The sequence below is a fragment of the Euphorbia lathyris genome, chromosome 7 (assembly GCF_963576675.1).
Source record: "Euphorbia lathyris chromosome 7, ddEupLath1.1, whole genome shotgun sequence".
Lineage (NCBI taxonomy): Eukaryota > Viridiplantae > Streptophyta > Magnoliopsida > Malpighiales > Euphorbiaceae > Euphorbia > Euphorbia lathyris.
The window spans coordinates 12,981,175-12,992,721 of NC_088916.1; the positions used below are offsets into that span (position 1 = coordinate 12,981,175).

The 11,547-nt window shown below is 33.8% G+C and overlaps 1 long non-coding RNA gene across 1 annotated transcript; it reads left to right on the forward strand.

Moving 5' to 3' along the window:
- The first annotated feature begins 2,582 nt into the window (after positions 1 to 2,582).
- LOC136235840 (uncharacterized) lies at positions 2,583 to 7,564 on the forward strand. The gene is made up of 6 exons (XR_010691962.1): positions 2,583 to 2,825; positions 2,936 to 3,032; positions 3,251 to 3,356; positions 4,349 to 4,471; positions 5,561 to 6,279; positions 7,096 to 7,564. It is a non-coding gene; the product is annotated as an uncharacterized lncRNA (long non-coding RNA).
- Positions 7,565 to 11,547: the final 3,983 nt, after the last annotated feature.

Below are 11,547 nucleotides of genomic sequence, written 5' to 3' on the forward strand. Positions count from 1 at the left end.
TCGTGTCTTGGATGCCGGGGGACTTTAGTCGATTTGGAACTCAGAAGCTGGACCACATAGTTAGAATATGCCTTAATCTAAAGATGATTCCATCCTCGAGACTAAGCCATACGGATGGCGAACATAACCCCTTGTAACTCATCCTCGAAAGGGAGCATAGTGGAATCGAAATATGTGAATGCATCATGAGGAAAACCCCTATAATTTCGACAAATGTTGCCAGCTCCTGTATTTGTCCCAGCCACCGACCCATTAGTATTTACTTTGATCTAGCCTTGAAGTAGGGGATGCTAATTTACTTTTAAGAAGCGAGGAGCCAATGGTACACGACTAGGCAAAGAGAGCTGAGAGAGAACATGAGTATCTCATTGATTAGGGTTGTAATCGAACCAAACTTTGGCCTACTCAAGCTCGGCTCTGCCATAATGTTAGCTTTGAGCTCGGTCCGAGCTCAAATTTGTGTTTGAGCTTGTCTCGTTTAGAAGCTCGTTTGTTCACGAGCCGCTCACGAGCCGACTCGTTCATTTCGTTCACGAGCTTAGCTTGCGAGTTGCTCATTTATTTTGTTCATGAGCTTTGCTTGCGAGCAACTTCTTAAGCATGTTCATGAACAAGCTCGTTTATTGTGTTCATGAATGAAATAATATCAAATAAAATAATTGCATGTTTAACAAATGAAATAAATGCAATTTTACATGCATAAACAGTAAACATCTCACTTTAATCATTTTAACCAACAAATAAAAATAGATCCATCTATCATTAAGTATTAAACATCTCCTTCGATATTATTCATGAGCTTATTCACGAGCCTCTATCGATTTTGTTCATGAACTTGTTCATGAGCCTATAACTGAACCTGCTCATGAGCTTTTGAGTCGAGCTTTGCCGTGCTCAAGCTCGGCTCGTTTACAAACCGAGTTTCTAAATTGTGTTCGCGAGCGATTCATTTATAAATCGATCCGAGTCGAGTCGAACACCGACCCGTTCGGCTCATGTACAACCCTACAATTGATTATTATGCATACTACCTTTATTACCAAATTAAATCTCACGAATAGAACTCCAAAGATCCCGAAGAAATAAGGAGATATTAGGATTAATCGAACCAAAAATAACATGGTTCTGTGTTCTCCAAAGAAGCCAAATTGCATTCACGAAAGCCAATGCCCAAATGTCAGATAGTTGCAGACTGAAATGCTGAGTTTGGAAGACCACCAAGGAGTGTCAAAACCATGCACTCTACCGAGCTGCAGACCAAACAACGGGAAAAGAGCAGACCATACATGAGAAGTAAAACTACAACAGACAAATAAATGATCATGTGTTTTTATATTTTGGCAGTAAAGGACGCAACGAGAAACCAATATTAGACCCCTTAAACAAATTAAATTATGAGTTGGAAGCTTTTTAAGATTTCTCTCCAACAAATTAAATCATGAGTTGGAAATCGAAAAACCGATCCAACGAAATTGGTTAACCGAACCGACAGTTTCGTTTTCGGTTTATGGTAATAAAAATTTTCAGTTTTCAGTTTCGGTTTTAAATATAAAAGATCGACAGTTTCATATATCCTCTGTCCCATCAAGCTGTCGAAAAACTGCAACTCACCCCTGAACTTCAAACTGTTACAACTAACATTTCCAACTTGCTTATTTGGAACAAATAATCCATCAAATAGGTTAATATTTGTAATTTTGGGGGTTTTTTTTTTATATTTTTGTTAATGCATCGACACATTAGTTAGATATAACAAACAACCGATATTTTGGACATCTTTTATTTCTACTGTAATATTAAGTTGAATGTTTTTTTTATTTAGAGTTTAGTTGTTCCAAATAAGCAATTTGAGAGGCTATTTGTTCTGAATAAGCAAATTGGGAGGTTAATTGTAATATTTTAAAATTAAAGGATCAGTTATAGTTTTTAGACAACTTGAGAGACTATTTGTCCTAAATTATATATATATGTTATATAATATATATTTATTGTCATAGTACTCATCTAAACTATCAAAATTATCCATCAGATCCTTGAATTAAGCCAAAATCTTCAATTGAGTCTTCATCCTAAGCAAAAAAAATCATTAAATGAGTTCTCATCGAAAATCATTTCCTAAATTTATTTTGAACCAACACAAAGATTATTACAGATCATGTTAAATAGTCACCGTTTTTTATTTTAGAATAAAATAAAGATTCAATTGATAATTTTTACTTAGCTCAAGGATTTAATTGATAATTTGATATTTAAAATCCTAATTAATTTAAAGTTTTAGTTTAAGGACTCATACTTATATTTATTATGGGCCGATTGTTTTACGTACTGTTTGTTTGCAAGGATAAAGACAAAATGTAGTAGAATGAATGCAAACACGAGTAGTATGAAAAGTAGCTACCAAACACCACATCTATCAAAGCCTAGATCTAAATGAATGCAAATACTATAAAAAGTAGCTATCAAACACCATTTCTACCAAATCCTATATCTACTACCAAACACCACTTCTACCAAACCCTAGATCTAAATGAATGCAAACACTGATATAAAAAGTAGCTATCAAACACCGCTTCTACCAAACCCTATATCTACTACCAAACACCGTCTCTACCAAACACCACCTAAACCCTAAATCTAAATGAATGCAAACACTAGTATAAAAAGTAGCTACCAAACACCGCTTCTGCCAACCCTAGATCTAAACACACCCTCAGCCACCCACCCACCATCTCCTCAGACTCTCTAATGTCTTTTCCACTGACTGCGCATCCTCAATTCCCATTCCTCACTTCATCTTCTTCAAGTCTTAGTTAGCTTAAATCTCGGTATACACATTTTACAAGCTTTGATTTTAAGTTCTCGATTTCTATTAATTTTTTTGTTCTCTTTTCGTTTTAGATTTTGCAAAAGTTGAGTTTCTCTTTTCATTTTGCAGAAGGTGATCTTACAAGGTCATGTGGATTACTGGAGCATTGAATATAATAATCGATCCTGGTAGCCGTGCGATAAATGTAGTGCCAACCATTTTAGAGGTACGGCTTTATGCTCTTCACTTTATTAACATCTTTTTCATGCAAGTTATTCGTGATTTTGTGTTATGCTATTTCTGGATGCTTGACATCTGCCTACGAGAATCCTTTACTTTCTTGTTCATTTGTTTGTAACTTGTTAAAATTGCATATATCGATATGTGCCATTGTTTACCGTTTTCTGGACTTTCTCAAAAGCTTTTTCACGTTTGTTCTTGCAGATATCTATGGTATCAGGTATTTTTGCGAAAATTTGGAGCCTCTTTTGCATGGATCACTTCTCTTTCTGTCGCCGCATATATTGTTTTCACATTATCTGTGACACAGGTAATATATGTTCTTTGATTTTCTTCCTTCCTTTTTGCCCTTTCTGTTCTTATCAAGCTGACAAATATGACGAGTTCTTAAAGAGTAAGTAGCTTGATCTGATTTATTTTATTCGTACTTCTAATCTACTTTCTTGATGTCAAACTTGGACTATCTGATCTAACCATTAAATTTAAAACTAATGTGGGTTTGTGAAGCTAATTTGATGCTATAAAACCAATAGAATATGATCTCATGAAATGAGATGTGTCCCACATTAGAAAGGAAGCCCAGGGTGGCATTCTTTATTAGCATTTGTTGGCGTAGGATGCGAAACTTAATTTGAAGTGGTTGGTGTTAATGAAGTTCTTGGTGAAGTTGCATGAAGCAAAGCCTTTATGAGATCTGTCTATAATTACCTATTTGCTTGAGGGGACACTTTGACAAAGGTGCATAATATTTTTATGTACGCATGCTTTTGTATGTTTTGTATACCTGCATGTTATGGTGTCAAGCTAATCAAATTGCCACTTGCAAGACTTGTAATTTTCTTCCAACATGGTTGCTCTTCCGCCCTGGCTTAAACCTTGCATTAAATTGAGAAAAGTAGGGGACTTAAACCCAAATTGTCCATTGGTCCAAAATTTTGGTCCCTGAATGATTTTTAAAGAGAACTACCCAGATGTCGCTTGGTCCATCTAATTCAAAATCATACATTGGCCATAATTATAATAGATCATTTTCTGGTAAGAGATTAATTCATTTAACTAATCTTTTGTGCTGAGTGCAAATTCATTATAATGGTGTGGATGGTTCGTTTTAAAATGGTGTGGATGGTTCGTTTTATATGGATAAAAGTGCAAATTCTTCCTCAAACTTGACTCTTGGATAAATAGCTTCAAATTAACTTTTTTAGCCCAATACTGTACCAATCTTTTTTAGCTTCAAATTAATCTTCAAGTTTGTAGAGTGAAATAAGCTTGACAAAATCTATTCATGCTCATATTGGACAGGACCAAGTGATGGTATGATAGGGAATTAAATACTTCTGAAACTGGTAGGCTTATGACATATATGCCTCAGACATCCTCAGTGAGAACCAGAAGATAGTTTCTGCCCCGAAATCACTTAAACAAGTAAGTTTGTCATATAAACACAATCATGTGTGGACAGTTCCGCATGCATGCACAATCTGTCATGAATTCCTCACTCATGTGTTATTTACATCAAATCTCAACTGTCAAACATTTTCGTGGACTATTTAGCAGAGAAAAATGGCATTGCTTATTTACAAAACTGATGCAGAAGTTATTAGGTCTCGTTCAGTAATGGAAAATAAGGGCCATTTTATGGCAACAATTTCTAAGCAAAATTGGAAAATTAAGTGTTTAGTTGCAAAAAAATATTAAACAGAATTAGAAACGGTTTGCCAAACCTTATATTTATCTTAACTTAGGAAAACAAGTGTGAGATGTTTTCCAAATCTTTGTAAGGAAAATATGGTAGCTGGGTTAGTAACCCCATAATCGTCTCTTTAATTATTTTTGTTTGCTGCTTTATTTCAAGCATTGAGGATTTTATGAAGATAGTATTTTTGCTATTGATATTTTAATCATCTTACTTCTGTAATAATTTTATTAACATATAAGTACAAAAATTTTTGCAAACTTGGAGGAGGGTGATCGAGAGTGATATGAGTTTATTGGGAATTGAGGAAAATATGGTAGTGGATAGGACAGAGTGGAGGGAGCGAATCTGTGTCCCTGACACGACTTGATTTTCACGGTTTTATATGATGGTTCATGTTAGCCGACCCCGAATCATTTCGGGACTAAGGCTTTGTTGTTGTTGTTGTTGTTGTTGTTGTATAAGTACAAAAATTTTTAAATTGTCATTTTTCAATTTCAAGGTTGAAATAGAAATCCATTTTTTGAATTTCCATTTTGAAAACCGAAATTCGGGAAAAAAAACAGAAAATTGGAATAAGAAATGGAAAATGTTTTCTAAAACTGAACAAGACCTTAGTTGTACACCATTCCTGAAACTTCAAATTCTTTCCAAATGAAAAGGTGCGCTACTGATTCTCAAATTTTGTAATAAAAGTGAAGATTTAGAATTTTAAATGCATATAATATAGTTCTGAATCATAAATTGATTCCAAATTTTCAACTTTAGAAACTTTTTGCTATTTTATGTTCTGACCAGTTTGTGCCCTTATTCTCCAGGTCATATGATTGCCAACAAAGTGAAGTATCCAACTCCTAAAGTCTTTCATCGACTCCAGCACTTTGTGGCTTTGCTGCTGATCGCTTCACTCCTAAACTAATCCTGCTTGTCTGAATGGGGGTATTCTCAGTCAGATGCCTTATTATTTTCTTTCCAAGACTAATGCTGCTTATAAAGGAAAGATGGTATGCGCTGATGAAGGAACAAATACTTTCAGCCAAGATCAGATCCCTAATTATTGTGATGATTTGCCTCCTATCCTCCATCGCAGACAGAATACCGCTGCTCCTGCTGAATTGAACGAAAACTATGTAGCTAAGACTAGGATGGAAACAACCATATGGAGAGGGACCAAGTGCTGCTGCTCCATCTGCTCTAGACCAAAACTATGCAGCCTTTTGGATGGAAACTACCAAGTGGTGAGGGGCAAAGTTCTGCTGCTGGATATACATTAGGCCAAAACTATTTAGCTAGGGGGATGGAAACTGCCAAATGGGGAGGGGTCAAGTTCTGCTGTTTCATTTGAGATAGACCACAATTATATGGCTAAGGCTGTTCTGATCATAACAGAATGCCGTGTTTGGCAATCGACGATGATGATCCTCTTGTGTTATGGAATCCATCCACCGGAGGTCATATTACACTCCCTGTTCCTGCAGATTCTGGCTTGCGTGGCGTTTGTGGCCTCGGATCCGATCACCGCAGATGATATATACTGGTAAGCGTATTTGATTAAAAAGCAATTCATGTTTTCTTTGTGAAAATGAACCTCTGGAAAATAATTGGGGCCTTCCTTTCAATAAGGGAATTGGGATTAATGGCTGCCCCTTTATAGGGGTTGCAAGTAAGACTTACACATTCGGTGGTTTAATCATTTGGCTCAACCTCTCCGATTACCAATTAACCGAAGTTTCTTTTTCGTCGTACAATTTAATAATTGTTTGTGCCAATTGGAAGCAAGATGAGATTGAGTTACATAGTAATGCCAGAACTGAACTTGTTGGCTTAGGGTAACTCTTTATGTCTTTGTAAGTGTTATGTGTTGTTTGATGGAAGCAGTTATCAAGATCTTCATGTTTGAGGTCTCATATACACAACATTGGTATGATAGCTATCAATGAGACCTTTAACATGGAGATCTTGATAACTTCTACCATCAAACAAGACATAAAGCTTCCAAAGACATAGAGAGTTACCCTTGAGCCAACGACTTCAATTCTTGCATCTTGCTTCCAATCCACACGAACAATTGATAAATTGTACGAAGGAAGAGAAACTTCCGTTAACTGGTAATCGGAGAGGTTGAATCAGATGATTAAATAGCCGAATTTGTAAGTCTTACATACAACCCAATAAAGACCATTAATCGTAATCCCCTCATTGAAAACAAAGTAAGGTAAAGCCCCAATTCTTGTCCTGAGGTTAGGTCCATCTTCGCCGAGAAAACATGAATTGTTTTTTAATAAAACGCTATCGTGCAAATATATTTCATTAAAATACTACTTGATTTTAGTGTTTTTTTTTTTTTTGGTAGAAAAGGAAAAGAAAAACGAAAAACGAAAAACAACAAACTACCCAGGAATTAGCCTAGGGAAGCTAACCCCAATCCTATCTTCTAAGAGAAGATGAGAGATGAAACTAGGGGAAACAGGAAGGGTAGTAACGCCTAACGTCCCTTCATGGCCCGCCGCCGCCAAGCGATCAGCAACACGATTCTGCTCTCTAAAAATGTGTCTGAACTCTACGAACTCAAAGGAGGAGCAAAGCCTTATAATAGCTTTGATGAGGTTGCGACTGTTAAGACCCATAGAATGATTCTCAGAAATCATTTTGATTGCTTCCAAATTATCAGACTCCACAGAGAGTCTCTTAACACCCAGCCTTTTAGTAAGATTGAGTTGATTAAATTGTGATGTTATTATGGAAGCTGTATTTCTCCTAGTAGATTTTGAAGTTTTTATGGGATCATGCTAGTTTTTTCTATATTTATATTGTTTTGGTTTCGTGCTTTGTGTTTTTTTTTTTGTTAAAATAGTATTAGCAAGAAAATGATATTTTTTTCATTATAGTGTTAAAATCGAAGGATAATTTATCTAATACACTGTTATTTTTTCAGATAATTTAGACCACTTATCTGGATTATTATTTTATAAATTCTTTTGTGATATTTTTTGGTCAAAGTATAAAAAAGTTGTGGTTGACTTTATATATTTATTTATTTTTTTTTGAAAAGGCTCTATTTATAAATGCTCGAATAAATTTTATTTGGATTATTATTTTAGGGTTAAGGTGCAAAAATACCCCTAACGTTTTGGCCCAGGAGCAATTTTACCTTTGATGTTTAAAATGGTGTAATTTTATCCCTAACGTTGGAAGCCAAGAGCAATTTTACCCCTAACGTTGATAAATTGGATCAATTTCAGACACTATTATAAAACACAGATATTTTTATTCATTACTCTGCACCAATTGCATAACAATTCATTCTAAAAATAGAATTTCATGTTTTTTATAATTTAATAATAGAATTTGAGATTAATATTTATAAATTCGGTGGGTTTTTTGAATTCTTTTTGTCTAATCCGTATAAAAAGACAGTATATTTTTTTATTTTTTTCATATCACAACGAATGTTTGTGATTCGTTACTGATAAAATGACACACGTATGAAGTGTAGATAACAAGATTCATGACCGAGAAGATAGTTTGATGAATTGTTTCTCAAATTGACTCAATTTATTAATGGTAGGGGTAAAATTGCTCTTGGCTTCCAATGTTAGAGGTAAAATTGCACCATTTTAGACGTTAGGGGTAAAATTGCTCATAGCCCAAAACGTTAGGGGTATTTTTGCACCTTAACCCATTATTTTATAATTTTTTTGATGTGCTATATTTTTTGGGCATAAGTATAAAAAAAAGTAGTAGTTGGCTCTATTCATAAATACGAGCATTCGCAAATAAAAGTCTAAGCTAAGTTCTATTAGCAAATATGAGTTTCTTACAATTGACCAGAAATTAATCAAGGACATATTAGTCTTAATAAGGAAATAACATATAAATTGACTAAATCCTAAATAACATGGGGCTAAGAAGTCTCAATAGCATATTTTTATATGTTATGTTTTTAAAAGATAAATATGCCATTAATCAATTGGGCATATCATCACAAATAAACGTTTTTTTTTTTTTGTTTGTTAGCAGAACATATTTTAGACTTTTTATTTGCATTTTTAAACCACACGTTTACAAATAAAAACCTATATTTATTCTTTTAACTTTTTTTTAATTCATTTAACTAGATTTTGTTTTTGTTTTTGTATTTTGCTATTTTTTAAAATGAAATATTAGAGAAAATTGATTAGATAAAAATCCCTTTAGCTATATAACTACTTAGATTTTTACATATATTTTATATTTTTAGATGAGATTGAGGAAATTTATAATGGGTGCTCTACTAGGGTTTTTTTTTTTTTTTTTTTTTTTTTTTTTTTTTCAATTTTCTTCCCTTTGCTTGAACCTTCTCGCCTTTTCTCCTGACTGATCCAGAAATGGATCCCTATTTATTTCATGAGATTCTTATTTCCGAGAATCAGCAATACACCGGTTGTAATTCTGATAGAATCGTCTCGGATCGGAGACAACGCCTTGCATCCCCAGGAAACCCTCTTACGCGTCAATCGCATCGCCTTCTAACTCTATTGCAGTTGCTTCTTCCTCTGTTGTGATTCACGATGACGGGAGTCATATATCGGTTGCTATATCTCAAGCGACACATGATCGTTGTTTGAAATCCTTCCAAAACGCTCTAATTGGCCGCGTAATATAGGGAACAACCATGGAGGATTTTGGAACTGAAATCAGCCTTAACTAAAGCATGGGGATTATTACTCACGCCATGGAGATTAATCTCTTTGGGATGGGTTTTTTTTTTACCACGCATTGCTAAATGATCCCTGAGTAAAAAAAACTCAGGATGGGGTTTTGACATTCTCACTGTGAATTTGGAAGTTATTGATATGCGATTCACGGTGGCTCTCTGTATTCGCATGCCTGATGATCCATTTGTTCTTCTACTCAATCATCAAAGTCCAAAATATACTTCTTGGGTCTATGAGTCGAGTTTTTATATTAAGCACCCGGTCTTCCATTTCACTCGGAGGATCTTCAATTTATATTTGGAAACGTATTGTGATCCATGTAATAATTAAAATAGTGGGGCCTCTTATAATATAAGTGGGTCCATATCACACATGTTAAAATATGTATGTGATGTCCTCTATTTGACATGAAAAACCGGGTGCTTCTAATAATTTGCCGAGTCGAGTATGACGAGGAAATTCTCATTAATTCTAAAAGGTTGTTTCGTAGCCCACAATCAATTTGGAATTTCTTTATATTACCGATATGTGTCGTGATTAGGGGAAAACACAGGATAAAGTTACAGGGGACCAAAATTTTAAAGGGAGCTATTGGCTAGGTTGGAGGAGGCCAATTGGGGATTTTGATGGGGTCCGAAATCCTTTGACCATCGTAATAAAATTAAAAGGTATTTTTACGTTGATTAGTGGGTCAAGACCCCTCCCAACTATAGCGTCGGTCCTCATTTAGTCGTGATTGTATTTGATTGTTCCAATTGGAACCCAAAGTAATTTTAGGAAGACAAATCGGTCCACAAACATAATATTTATTTAGGAAAATTTATACGAAAATTCAGATTTGAAAAAATATTTACAACTATGTCAAATATTAATTTAAATAATGTCAAACTAAGAAAATCATTGTTTTTTTATATATATTTTAAGAACTATATTTTATGAGTTGGGGATTTAAGATTTATTTTTTTAGGGTTTAGAATTTATGAATTAAGGTTTAAAATTTATAAATTAGTATATAAAATCATATGTTATTTGTGATATATAGAAAATATTGACATATTGAGAATTAAGTTTTGTTATATAATTTAATTATAATTTTATAATCAGATATGATTTTCATTTAAATAGCCCTCGGATTGGGCCCACATCAATTTCTACTTTAAAATTAATATTTAATATGAGTAACTTATTAGTAATCGTAACATTTTTATACTCTAGTGGATTTTCATGGAAGAATATTAACTTTTACTCTCGTTTTCGTTTAGGTTCTGGTTCGGCCGAAAATCTCAATACCAATTATTTCCTTTCTGATTTGGATGCCTCCTTCCCATCTCTTTGATGCCATCACCACCTGTTAGTCCAACAATTCACAGCTTTTGTCTTTCTTTTCTATTGACTCTTCTCTAACCATACTCAATGTTGGCATACATTTGAGTCAAGTTGAATAGTAGAATAAGCTTTTATTGCTACACTATGAGTGTTCATGAGTCAATTCAATGGTTATTGGGTACAAAAACCAAACCAATCCAATCCAATCCAATCAATTAAGGGATTCATGGATTGATTGTAAATAACTTATCCAACCCATAAATACTCCATAAAGTTAGATTACATTGGTTTTGGTTTGGATTGGTTATTAACAACCAATCCGTTAATTAATTTCACATAAACCTGTATCTATTATTTTGATTAAATTAAATAATTAAATTTATTTTAGGGTTAATTTAAAAAAAAATATGTGGTTTCACGTTTTTACAGATCGGTACATATTATTTTTTATGCCTCGAAACAAACATTATGATTTGCGCCGTTAGTAGAATCAAGACAAAAGGTTTAACACCATTAAACTACACCGGTATTTTCGGAAAAAAATAATTCTTTTTTTACTTTTTTTACTCTTCTCTTTTTTTTTTGCCGGGAACTCTTGATTTCTGAAATTCCTGATTTCTGGAAATTCCAGAATTCTATAATGAACTCGGAATCTATAATTCTTTCAAAATTCTGGAATTTTCAGAAAATTCCAAAATTCTAGATTTTTGAAATTCTAGAATTCTAGAATTTTATGGAATTTCAAGAATTCTGAAACAACTTCTGGAATCAGGAATTCTAGA